The sequence below is a fragment of the Panicum virgatum genome, chromosome 8K (genome assembly GCF_016808335.1).
Source record: "Panicum virgatum strain AP13 chromosome 8K, P.virgatum_v5, whole genome shotgun sequence".
Classification (NCBI taxonomy): Eukaryota; Viridiplantae; Streptophyta; class Magnoliopsida; order Poales; family Poaceae; genus Panicum; species Panicum virgatum.
The window spans coordinates 29,740,012-29,751,275 of record NC_053143.1 but is presented as its reverse complement, the minus strand read 5'-3'; the positions used below and the strand labels follow the sequence as shown (position 1 = coordinate 29,751,275).

The window sequence follows — 11,264 nt, the reverse complement described above, 5'->3', positions numbered from 1 at the left end:
TGAAGAATATACCAGCATCCGTAGAGGTACAAGCTGGGAGAAGAGTGCCGACACCCCGGTACTTCTCCCAAACTACCCTCTCACTCTTGTAGAGGTACAAATTGGAGAAGAGCGCCGACAAACAGGCACTCCTCCTAAGTACCTCTACCTTCTCCCTATTCTAAAGACAAGCTTTGATCACTTGATGGATGTTGGTGGTGTGTCTCATTTGGAGACCCCCTCTACTATTTATAGTAGGGAGCCAAGGGGGTGCACGGCGAGGGTTTGCAGCTATGCCTCCTTAAACCGACATCAGGGACCAATCAGGAGGTGCCACGTCAAAGATGAAGGTCGGTTGTGCCGATCACAGGTCGGCCGACCGGGTTTCGGCTTCGAACCGGCTCAATTTTGCAATGGAAACTGCTAGGTGGGCCCTCATGCCTAATCCACGTGACATGCCTCTTGTATAAGTCAGTTGCATGCGTTTGTGGGCCCATGGATCAATGTGAGGCTGAAGGGCAGGCGGGGCAGTGCGGCTCGCGGTGGGGTTGTTTCGTCGCGTTGGCGCGATGCGAAGGCGGATCGGGGTGAAGCAGAGGCGGAACTGGGGAAAGGCGAGCGGCATGAGGTGAGGGTTAAAGCTGACAAGTGGGCCCTACTTGTCAGCGCCTCCCCTCAGCGCGCGGTGGCAGAACGGGCCGGGGCGAAGCGAGGCGTAGCAGGCCGGGTGAAGCGGGCTGTGTCCGCATGGGAGAGGCAGGCCGGAGGGCGCGTGGGCCGTGCGGCTGGTTGAGCTGGCAGGCCGGGTCTAGGCCGGTTCAAGGTGTTGGGCTGGGTTCGGTTAGGGGATTAGGTCCAGGTTAGTATGGTTTGAGTTAGCTTTTGGTTTTAATTTGAATTGGCTTAATTCAAATTAAGACCCACACAATTCAAGCAAAAGTTATCCAAATCCAAATTTAAACAAGGTAGATACAAATAAACTCCAACTCCAAATATAGCACACTAACAAAATAATACCCTTAATTTAGTTCAAATTTTTAATTCACAAGGAATTTAGAAGGGATGAATTCTTACTTAAGTGCATTTATCTAAAACACTGCCACAAAAATTTTGAACTCACATTTTTGGAGAATATAAGATTCCATAAAAATATGGGATGTTACAGTCTCCCCCCTCACAAGAATCTCGTCCCCGAGATTAAAGGCTTCCTAGGGTTTTGTAAAGGTGCGGGTAACTGAGCTGTTTGATTACCGTGTTTCAGGTGCGGTGATTGCGGGATGTTCTCTCGTGTCCATTTTTCCTTCTTGTTACACCACTGTGTTTCCTGAATGTATACCTAGTTTTCTCCACTAGATATTGTGAATCTTTCCGAACGCCTTTAGTATATCCTGGTCCAGTTCTTCCGATAACTTCTGCTTGACTAGGTATCCAGGCTCGTATCCTTATACCAACTGAGTCTCGTTACTTCCATCTGAGTATGCACTTGGCAATACCCTACATCTGGTTCCAAAGGTTATCGACCGGGTTAGCTTGACACCAGCTGAAATCCACTGTAATCACTTGCGACGATTCATCGCTCTAGGGCTTGGGTCTTGAAACTTCGATCTTCGTATTGGTTGATCAAGAGCATCAATATTCTTTCGTCCTTGTCATCCAATGCTTATGTCCTTTCTATTTATTCATTCAGTCCAGTAGTTCCGGGAAGTAATCTGATTTCCTTACTCCAATAGTGATTACTTCGCGGAATCTCTCTCGCCATTGGGTTGTTTTCAACGCAGGGTCACTCCCGAATAATCCTTATTTTATCCTGATCTCGTTCGAGTGGCCGCTGGGTGTTGACGCTCACTAACGATCATTTCCAGGCGTCAACTTGATCAGAAAATCATGAGAGTTTGCATTTCTTACACGCATCCTTATCCAATAAAGTCCCTAAACCACACTTTACCTTTTAGAATATGCAAGTTGTGCTTTCAGGCTAATATGCAGGTTACAAGCACACTTTGGCCCGACATAAAATAATAGAAATTATCAGAGCACCGATTCAGGCTTAGATGGACCAAAATTGATGCAAGAACCCAATTTAAACAAGTCAGGACAGGCCAACCCCGGCGTGGATCACACAAAGAGGCCCAAGACAGCCCACCAGAAGAAGTTGGGGGCAGTTGGTGGCCCGGGCAGGCCGACCGACCTGCCTGGTTGGCCGACCTAGCCCGTGGGCCCCACCGCCTCAACCAGGGCATGTGGCGCTTCCCCCATTGGTCCCCTACATCGATTGTGCTGGCTTCACCCCGTGGCTCCCTGCTATAAATACATGGAGGTGGAGAATAGGACACACACACACACCCCCTCTCACCTCTCCTCGCTTGCATTCCTTGCATAGTCTTTAGGCTTAGTGGAGTTTAGGAGAAGTCTAGGAGTCATCGAGTCGCCAGTGTTGCTCAAGAGTCTGGTATGGGTTCATCTCTAGCTCTCTCTTGTAATATTCGATTGTTTGTAATAGAATTAGACTATGGTTACCGATATCTGCTTGAAGTATGTTCTGAGTTATCGGATATATGCTTCTTGATATGGTTGCGTTATCATTCCATGCTTGCATTGTATGATCGCTCTGTGCTGGAGATGTTTAGTCTTTTGTTCTTAGAACTCTATCAACTGCTCCAGTATTCGTATGATTGCTCTAGTGTGATGTCTGTCCATCCAAAGGGTGGGGGCTCCGCGCGGGACACTAGAGTATCCCTTACTAGTGTAGACATGGTGTCTAGATTAGCTAAGTGTTGCTGGATGTCAACTATACCCACGGTTTGTAGAGGTAGCCGACAGGTGGTGACAGCCCTGTCCGAGCCTTTTAGTAATCCTCCACGTTCGGTATGGGGGGTAGGAGGTACATAAAGTAGCCGGGGTGTACGGGCTCCTCCCCTTACTCCGATAGCGATCTCCCTGTTGTGTAGTTTAATCTCTAACGAGCTAACCAATGAGAAAGTGTAGATATAGCTAGCCTAGCACAGCTGACTCGAGCTCTGACTTTTACCTTGCTCCCGGCCTAAAGCATCTTTTATCTTTCTTTTATTTATCCAAGAGGGTAGTTTGTGTGTGTCACACTACCTCCTACCATGTTATTATCTTACCCCTGTTTATGCATGAGAATATCCAATCTAGATAGAGTTCACCCACTAATCTATATATTCTCTCACTCACCGCCTTCCCTGCGGAAATATAAATGACACCCCGGTATACTCCCGGGTAAAATGCTACAGCGGTATTCCGTACGCTTGCGGATTTATTCGTGGTTCATGAAATACTGCCACCCCAAATTGGCGTCTGAGGGCGTCATCGCTGGTGACGTTGGTAGGCGCCAACACTAGGTTTCTTCGATTCTTTATGTCTTCCGAACTAATACTTGGTAGGGTGATCTTGCAGTCATGCTTGGTTCGTTGTTCTTGATCTCGCAGATATTCATTCAGGTGGCAATTTAGGCAATCCTCCGAGATGCATTTCTTGTTATCCTCGATCCAGGACACTTCTTTGAGTATCTTCTTTATCCGGATGTACAATTTGTGCCCAGTGTACGTTCTTGGACTTCAGAGGTTTATTCCAATTTGGTTCGTCACTCGGGGTATCCCGGTGCCTTGTGTGTTGATTCTAATGCTTGAGTTGTTGTTTCTTCTGTTGTGGCTGGCTCTTAAAGTAGCGGTGCTCCTTGTTGGTGATCGTTCTTGCTTCTTCATCTTGGTAACATGGAAGAGTTAACGTTGATCTTCTTGTCTACTTCTTCTTTCTCGACTCTCTCTTTCTCGACTTCTTCTTCATCGGCATCTTCATCGTCGGTTCCTTTTCAGTCGGCTTCTTCTTCTTCTGCTTCATCTTCTACTTTGCCCATCTGTCTTCTTTGTCTTCTCCTTCGACCACCTATCCCTTAGGATTCTTAGGGAACTCCAGCAGTCCGGGCTGCGTCTCTACCTTGTTCTATAGGTGGCTAAGATGCTTGAGCACGTTCGCGTACTGTGGTGGCATCTTCCTGTTGAGCGGCTTCATTTGAATGTGCCGACAAACGGCTGGATCTTCAAACGGGCATCTATTGTGAAGGATAGACTAAAGGCTCTAGGGTACGTCACTCACCTCAAGGTGGTTAGATAGCAGATACACACAATACAAGTTCACTCAATAGGAAAAAGTGGGTAAAACTAATAAGAAGGCACATTAAGATCCAAGCATTCATTCAGCATTACAAGACTTACACCCATGTCATCTCGAGGTTACGACAAACCTCCCAGACAACACAACTAGCATACAACAGATACATCGTGAAAAGCTTACAAAAAGAGGGGCGACTTATAACGCAACTGCTTGAACAACTTATAGACTACTCTTGATTGACTCAGCCAGCATTCTGACATCGGCTCTTGACTTGACTGAAGGAGACTTACGCCGAAATGGGACATCGGCGGCTCGATGCATCTGGACTCTTGCCGGAATGGGACATCGGCATCCTACTTATCTAACAACTCTACTTTTATTCCTTGAATCTTCTCAAGTGCTCACTCCTAAGAGCAGCGAGGCTTCTTGTGTGGCTGCTCCATCTGACTCTCCTCTGGGTGGTCCTCGGGTGAGATCTCGTCGGTGGTGGTGACGGTCCTCCACTCCTCTTCAGCTTCAACCAGGGGCGGCAGGTTCTCGAGCGTGCACTCCTTCACTTGAGGCTCTGTCGGTACCAACGAGAAGTCTTCCCTCCTGATGGTAGGTTGGTACTCCTCGGGTAGCATGTCCAGTAGCTCTTGTATCTCGTCGACTCGAATCGAGTCTGACACCATCCAAGTCTTCAAGGTACGGTCGGCCTTGTTCTGCACAAGCTCCATGGCTGCGAGATATGCTTCCTCCTTGCATTCCATCTCGACCTGGTATGCTCTGAGCTTGGCGAGCTCGGTCTCTTCCTAGGCTAGCTTGATCTCTGCGGTGATTCTCTGGGTGGTTTCCTTGTGAAGCTTCTTGGCTAGCGCACTCTGGTCCTTCCTGGCGGCTCTCGCATTCTTAGTTGCGTTTTGAACTTCTTGTTCCAAGGCCCTGTTGTGCTGCGCACAAGCGGTGAACTCTCCTTGTAGGATGTAACCTTGCCTTTCCAAGTTCTTTAGCAGGTAGTCCATGTGAAATAGGTAAGACCCGATGGTGGTAGTCAAAAGCGGGCTCTCTTCTTCCACGTGGTACGGGGCTTGAGCAATTGCCGACTGGGTGGCCATCACATCCTCAGTCTCGAAGATAGCTCTGGGGATCAGTCTGTACTTACATGTCTCGAACTTGGCGTTCTAGAACCAAGCGAGAATCCTACTTGTCATTTCTCTGGCTGCGGATTGGATAGCTGTGGCAAGAAGAACGCCAGAGCAGATGACCACTTCTCCGGGAAATCCTGGTGTCTCCGGGTCTGGCATCACCACTAGCACGACGGTGAAGTTGGTGAAGTACGAGTGCAGCTTCACCTCTTCAGAAGACAGCTTGACACGGCTCTTGTCGATGCCGGCATGCTCCATGGCTCATGGACCACCTTCTGTAGAACACGCTCCATCACAGGGATCAGTCCTTGGCGGTGACTGGCGTACGTCCATGGCTCATGGACCACCTTCTCCAGCATGCTCTTCACGACCGGTGTTGACGGCCATTATTTCACGTTCTGGCCGTCAACTTCTTGGGACTAAAACAAGCTTTACACTATGTTCCATTAATATTTTGTTTAATTCTAATAAGTTCCACGAGTTTTGGATGAGTTCTGATTTCAGGAGATTACATGACAAAAAGGGACGAATTTGGGCCAAAACCCAGGCCAACCGGCCTATACTAGGCCGGCCGGCCTGGCACCCCTACAAACCCTTCCATGTCTTCGATCCAAGGGCATCGTCATGAACTCAAGTGTATCTGAGCCAAGAATTGGACGTCGGTTTGATCGAATGGGCCGAAAGGCTTGCACAAGGACCAAAAGCCCCACCATTCAGCGCAAAGACCTGTCCAAGTTAGCAATCCACCTCCCTGGAAGATCACAAGCATCCACTAGCAACATCGGTGCAACAGAGGGATGAGAGAAGCCAGAGGGAGGCCGGCCGGCCTAGGCCGGCAGGCCTGGCCTTGTCTGCGTTCAGGCAACGCAAGCTACACCGACTCCAGGAGGCAATCAGGGACGTCCATGCAAAGCCGGTGGCCAGATGGCCAAAATCCTAGGCCGGCCGGCCCCACTCTGCAACCACTCAGGCTCCGGCTTCGCGTGAAAGCTAAGCACAACTGCCACAACCGCCTCCAACCGACGCCACGTGCTTCACCTGCTCAGAACCGACCTTGGAAGGGCTATAAATAGAGCACTCATCCCTCACTCGTAACACACACCTTGGAGCTCATTTCTTTCTTCACTTTCTAGAGTAGGATTAGTAGTTTGGGAGTTAGAGTTGAGTCGAGCTTGCTCGGGACTCCAGAGTCCTCGGAAGTCTGGTAAAGCTCTTGTATCTTTCTTTCGAAGTTATCAATATAAGTTATCTTCTCTACTTTTCTGAGTCAGCTTTACTTTCCGCTTTCTTTTATCTTCTCGAGTCTGAGTGTTCAGCTCGAGCGCGGAAGTTGTATCCCTTAGCTTAGGGTAAGTTATCTTTCTGATAATCGGGACTTTATCTTATGGGTTTTCTCGCCCCAACTAGAGTATCTCAAGTTAGTGATCTAGGATGAGGGGGATTTCTCTCGAATGCCTCGAGAGAAATCCTAACACCGAGTGCAGACGTGGTGTTTGAGCTTAGTGTTTGCTAGAAAGTGTGTTCCACCCCACGGTACCGTTATGGTAGGCGGCAGGAAGTGACAGCCCTGTCCATCCCTTGTAGTCCACCACATTCGGGTGTTTTCATAGCAGTAGTGCCGACTGCCGTTGGACTCCCTTCTCATCCCATTCTGAGTCCTTTTCTGAGGCCGCCGAAGTAAGCTCTTCTTTCCCGAGAATTAGTTAGATAGTTAGTCTGATCTAGAGAGGCTAGCTCGATAGCTCAGAAGTGTATCAGGTGTCTTATCTCGCTCGTTATCCTCCCAGCTGCTACCTCTCTAAGGAATTGAGTCTCCGTGTGTCACTCGGTCATAGACTGGCCATTTATCTTATCCTTGTATCTGGCTTACCCCCGTCTAAGTTAGTTGATTGATCAAACTAGTGCAGTTATCATTCGATTTACGATACTCTTTACCATAGAGCTTCCCTGAGGAAAAATACGATACCCTGGAATACTCCATGGTGAAGTGCTACAGCGGTGATTCTGTGCGCTTGCGGAATTGATATTCTATTGGGGCATAAGAAACGCCAACAAGCATTTATGGCGCCGTTGCCGGGGAAGCAATTGGCTAAAGATATCGTAAATAGTCTGATAGACTTTACTAGTTTGTCACCGCTAATCTTAGCGGGCTTACCATTGCTCTCTCTATCTTTTTGATTGTTGCAGAGTAGTGCATAACCGGTTTCGACTTACCAAGTAACTTCAATCCGAATCCAGAAAGAATTGGGAGAATCATGAGACGCCGCGTCGTCCCACCTCAGAAAAGACTTACCTTGCCCATCAGTTTACCATCCACTTCAGTCGCATCATCCATGGCCCAGAAGTCTCTTCGTCAGTTCTCGGCCCCGTCCAGTAGCCACATTCCCTTTGGACTGAACCAAGACCAAGCCGGCAATGACGGCTTTGAGCCGAAGACTGGACTGGTGAACATGGTTCAAGCTAGTCCGTCCTGTGGAAAGGCATCCGAGGATGCCAATGCCCATCTCCAGAATTTTCTGGAGGTGAGTAACACCATCGACCCCAAAGGTACTACGATGGATATCGTCCGCCTTAGGTTATTCCTGTTCTCACTGCTCGGGAAGGCCAAGACATGGTTTTACTCCAACAAAGAGGCTTTCAACACATGGGAAGCCTGTTCAAATGCATTCCTGGCCAAGTACTTCCCGGTGGGCAAGACCAATGCCCTCCGGAACAGAATCTCCGGCATTCAGCAACTACCGGATGAGACCATCCCAGAGGCCTGGGAGCGTCTGCAGGAATACATTCAAGCATGCCCACACCACGGCATGGAGGAGTGGCTGATTATCCAGAACTTCTTCCATGGCCTGAATCAGCAAGCCAAGGACCACGTAGATGCAATAGCGGGTGGTTCCTTCCTCTCTCTCGATGTTGCGGGAGCGAAGACGCTTATTGACAAGATAGCCTCCAATCAGAGTTGGAGAGGTGACAAGCAGCCAGCCCATCCGAGGGGCGTACATCAGATTGACAGCGTCGATATGCTGGCTGCCAAGATGGATCTTCTCATGAAGAAACTGGAGTCTCTGCACATGGAGGCTAACCAGGTCTCGGAGTCTCGAATGACATGTGAAACATGTGGCGAGACTGGGCACTCGGGCACGTCATGCCCCCTTACTCAAGAGGATGCGAACTTTGCTGGCACCAACAACAATAATCCCAACTCGGGATTCCGTCCTCAGCAAGGTTGGAACTCAAAGCCCAACCTCCCCTTCGAAATCAGCAAGGTATGAACTTTAATAACAATTTTCAGCCTTCTTTAAAAGACCTAGTTTATGGCCAGAAGCAAATAAATGACAACATCAGCAAGAAGTTTCTTGCTAATGACAAAGTTTTGGAATCCTTGGCCTCACAACTAGAGGGCTTTAGCTCTTTTATTTTAAACCAGTTGAGCTTCAATAAAATGATAGAAACCCAGGTAGCTCAACTAGCCTCATCCTGTCCTAACGCTAACACGAGGAAACTGCCCGGGCAACCGGAAGTTCCCTCGAAAGAAAATGTTAATGCGGTGACTATGCGTGGCGGTAAGTCCACACGGGAGCCAACTTCTCCCGCAGGATGTAGGAACCCAGCGGAAAGCCGTATCCGCCAGCCATGCCGATGCTGAAGAAGAAGTGCAGGAGGAGGCTGTCGACTCCAACACTATTGCAGCCCAGGAAGACCCCGTGGAACCCCCTAGAACTTCATGGGATTACCACGACACAACTGCCTTACCGTTTCCGGAACGGATAAGGAAGCCAGTGGCCGACGAACAATTCGGCAAGTTCGTCGAGGAAATAAAGAAGCTCTATGTCAATATCCCGCTTCTTGATGCTATGTAGGTGCCTACGTATGCCAAGTATATCAAAGATATTCTTGGAAATAGGAGAGCGCTGCCCATCACCGAGGTTGTGCAATTAACAGAAGAGTGTAGCACTGCTATACTCAATCCTCTCCTGGTGAAGAAGAAGGACCCAGGTTGCCCAACCATCACATGCTCCATCGGGACTCAACATTTCTCAAACGCTATATGCGACTTGGGAGCAAGTGTCAGCGTCATGCCCAAGGTAGTCTATGACCGCCTTAATCATCATGCGCTTGCCCCCACTACCATGTGTTTGCAGCTAGCAGACCAATTAGTTCACTACCCCGCGGGAGTGGCGGAGAACATTCCGGTGAAAATCCGGAATTTCCTCATTCCCGTAGACTTCGTCGTCCTCGACATGGAAGTTGACACCAAGACACCTCTCATTCTTGGGAGGCTGTTCTTGAGTACCGCAAACGCAAGTATTGATGTGGGAACTGGAGAAATTCAGCTCAGCATCAATGGTCAGAAGGATACGTTCGCCTTCAAACCGAAGGTCGAACAATGTTCCCAAGTCAAGGCAATCAACCGGAAAAAGAAGTCCGAGAAAGAGCCAGAGAAGCCATCCATCCCACCTATTGAAGCCCTCATTGAGTACGTAGAAAGTCTACGGATTCAAGAGGAGGCGAAGAAAATCAAGCTTCACAACTACAAAAATGCGAGACGAAGAATCCAACGTAAGAAATTTTTGGAATCGGAAAAGAAAAAGGTCGAATCAAAACCCACACCCAAGAAGGTGTGGCGGAAGAAAGGGTCATCATCGGAAACTCCACCCAGCGACGACAAATGAACCAAAGGAAAGGAGAGTCCAGCTCCGGACTCAAAACCCGAGCCCGCGCCATGAGGTTCATGGTATGTATCCATCATCACATTGCATATAGGATAGTTTAATTTTCCTTGCATAAGCTTTATTTCATCTCTGCATAAGCATATTTGTTTTCAACCAAAGCACATTTGATTTTCTGAAAATCTGTATTTAGAAGAACTTCACAAAAAGTTTCAAAAAAATTCGGCCATTTGTCAGGCCGGCCGGCCACACCTAGGCCGGCCGGCCCCATCTTTGTCTCATCTGGTCAGGAGCAGTAGGAAATGGGGAGAATTGTGTGTACATGGAGCAAAGGAAAAAGGATGAGCACTGAACGTGCCGAGGCCAGGCCGTTCGGCCCCATGCAAGCCGGCCGGCCTCCCTGCGCCGTTCACGTCCTCTCACCACCGAAAGTTGCACTACTACCTGCAAGACTAGGCAATAGAGCTCCGGCGTGGCTCGTTCTGCACCAAGGAGGAGCCGACCGGCCTCACCTAGGCCGGCCAGGCCTGGCCTCAGCGCTGCTCTTTAAAACCCAACGATGGCAACGCTCCTCAATGCACCAGCAGCTCAAGATTGTGTGTTCCAGCCCGAGATCGTCCATCTCCTCTCCCTTCCTGAGTTCCTTTGCTTAATTGAGCTCTTTTTGAGTTGATTAAGTAAAGAACTCAAGTGCTAGCTCAACCAAAAATAAACCCTTTAGCGTTTAGTGAAGTTCTTTAAATCTAAAAACACCAAAAAAAATATTTCCTCTGAATAAAGTTATGGCACGCTGAACGACAATGGTTGTGGTGGTTTAATGCCCCGCAAGAATGACTAACCTCTCTCTTAATTGTCATATCCTTCAGGTATTGTGTGCTAACATTTTGCAGGAAACATGTTCGAGAAAGCAAAAGAAAAGATCAAGAAGACGTTCTCGAAGAGCTCGAGAAGTTCACGAAGTTCGTCTTCCTCGCGGGATAATATGTCGGTCGACTCCAGTCACCATACAAATGTGTCCCGGGAGGAAAAGGAGTCTCCAGCAGTCCCGAGGCACCGTCTCCGCATCAGGGTCCTGACGATGGTCGAGCAAATCATCGTCAAGAACGACTACGAACGGGAGGCCTTGGAGCTACTGAAGAGGCAGAACTTTGGCCATGCCAAGAGGTTCGAATCATGCTTCCTCATGAAGACAGGACTCAAGCAGGAAATGAACAATGCCTTCACCGCTGTCGAATGGGAGAACTTTGTCGACATCGTCGAACCAGGTTCGCAACTCTTAACCATGGAATTTTTTATTTCCCTTGCCATTGAAGAAACCGGTGCTGAAACTAAAGTTTATTTCCGTCTCTTCAACGAA

General features: G+C 48.7%; 1 non-coding gene across 1 annotated transcript; it reads right to left on the bottom strand.

Moving 5' to 3' along the window:
- Positions 1 to 7,942: 7,942 nt before the first annotated feature.
- On the bottom strand, positions 7,943 to 8,049 carry LOC120646629. Its single transcript, XR_005664529.1, has one exon. It is a non-coding gene; the product is annotated as a small nucleolar RNA R71 (small nucleolar RNA).
- Positions 8,050 to 11,264: the final 3,215 nt, after the last annotated feature.